This window comes from Salmo trutta, unplaced genomic scaffold (assembly GCF_901001165.1).
Source record: "Salmo trutta unplaced genomic scaffold, fSalTru1.1, whole genome shotgun sequence".
Classification (NCBI taxonomy): domain Eukaryota; kingdom Metazoa; phylum Chordata; class Actinopteri; order Salmoniformes; family Salmonidae; genus Salmo; species Salmo trutta.
Window position 1 is genome coordinate 71,395 of NW_021822950.1, and position 2,001 is coordinate 73,395.

At 39.4% G+C, this 2,001-nt stretch overlaps 1 protein-coding gene across 3 annotated transcripts in view; it reads left to right on the forward strand.

Annotated features, from left to right (window-relative positions):
• Nucleotides 1-95, forward strand: part of LOC115187518 (ER membrane protein complex subunit 1) — a 26,492-nt gene extending 26,397 nt beyond the window's left edge. For 2 of the 3 annotated variants that reach the window (XM_029746515.1, XM_029746516.1), the window contains one exon: nt 1-95. This exon is cut by the window's left edge and continues 1,001 nt beyond it. The gene's annotated coding sequence lies outside the window, so the exon portion shown is untranslated. The other variant, XM_029746517.1, reaches the window with a different exon arrangement.
• Nucleotides 96-2,001: the final 1,906 nt, after the last annotated feature.

Here is a 2,001-nt window from a genome sequence, read left to right on the forward strand (position 1 = left end):
TATTTTTCCTGTTGGGGAGACTGAACAGCTCTGCTTGTGCAACACTTTTCACCAAAATGCCAATACCCTCAATAAAATGATTTATTGCTATTTCTGAAAGTCTGTTTTTCCTTTTTCAGCGTTATACATAGTAGGACCTACTAATGATCTTTGGTTGTGTTGTAATAGCAACTATTTTCTCTACTTGTCTCTATCCTTTCTACACCTATGTACACCTTACTAGTTTAATGTAGCAGTTTATTATAGCCCTTAAAGTGCTTCTTCGATTTATAATATTTATGTCAACACTTCCTGTTTATTTTGTATCCCTGTCTTTGGTTTCCACTAGTTGCCACGAAGTCAAATTTGAATATAGTAACAATTCATGAAAACAACAATTTGCTTTTTTGGTCTGAATTTAAGGTTAGGCATAAGGTTTGTAGTGTCGTAAGGTTTTAGTTTTTAGGGGTTTGGTTTAAAATCCAAATTTCATAAGAGAACTTGGAAGAAATAGGCGGGGGTTATGACTTTGTAGCTGTGATAACTAGTGACGACCTCTTTTTCCTTTCAAGGGAGGTTGTTGGAAAAAGAATCGCTCGCTTGTCTAGTACGGAATCTCAAGATGGCGTCGATTGGAGGAGATGGAGAACCGGACTGGGCTGCTGATGTACGGCCGCTTTTATCAGCTTCGTACACAGCTTTTGAAACGAAAGAGCTACCTCAGCTTATAGGATCCATAATAAACAGGTAAACAACGTCCCTGTCTGCGAATTGCAGTGCTCTGTTGACAAGAAAGAGCTGCATATAACAGCTAGCTAGCATGCTAACTCTGGTTAGCTTCTTCACTCAGCTGGTTTGCATAGTGTTTAGCATAGCTTGCTAGCTACAGTAGCTGTACCCAGAAGGAATCTGCTTCATCATCAGGCCGAATAGGGTGTGTAGCGTTACGTGCTAGCAATGTTAGCTAGCTAGGTAAAACATCCCTGACATTATATACTGCAGCTTACGTTGAAGTAAACATTATTATAAAACCATAAATTCTGAAGCGTTTGTCGTATTTGCATGATAATACAACCCGCTTTAAAGCCGAACATTGTCACTTAGCTAGCTTGTTAAATTGAGGCTTTAGTTAGCCACGGCTAAATAGCTAGCCAGCATTTCTAGCCTCAGAAGAATCGAAAACGAAAGCTTAGCCCGTGGTTCTTTTTACTTGAGGCTATATTGTTTATTATGTTGCTGATGCCATTATTGTTCTTGAATGTTTTAGATAATAGTTATATATGTCAACATCACGAGCGGACAGCTGTTGACGTGACCGTTTCAAATGTCATGTGATGTGGTGCTAGTTATTAAGTAAGTTAGCTAACGTTAGCTAAGTATTCAAGATCAACGTTTGACTTTGCACTCCCCGATCCGTTCTAGTTGGGTAACGTTAGCACAACGGGCTTTCAACGGTTAATTTACACAATCTGGGACATTTCCTGCAGTTCAATCAACGGTCGCTTCAGTTATTGATACCCATTGATTGTTTGAAGAATATAGCTTACAAATGCCTGAGTTTTTAGTGCAACTATCTCACCGTATTATAGCCCAAATAATGATAGGCCTAACAAGGTTTTTATGCTTTGTTGTCATTTGAGTACAATGTTTTTATAGCTTCAAATTAGTATCATCATTTCAGAATGTCATGCATGGACTGTCAGCCCTTCCATCCAGAGATGTCTGAATTTGAGTGGTTATTTCTCCAGCCAACTCCCTGAGCTGAAGTGGTGGGGCTGCTGTTGCACATATTTGATCTAGTCCAACACTAGCAGAACTGGTCAACTAATCAAGTCTTTGGTTAGTTGAATCAGATGTACTTTGCTGGCAGGTGTATAAAATCGAGCACGCAGCCATACAATCTCCATAGACAAACATTGGCAGTAGAATGGCCTTACTGAAGAGCTCAGTGACTTTCAACTTGGCAAGTCATAAGATGCCATTTTTCCAACAAGTCAGTTAGTCAAATTTCTGCCCTGCTAG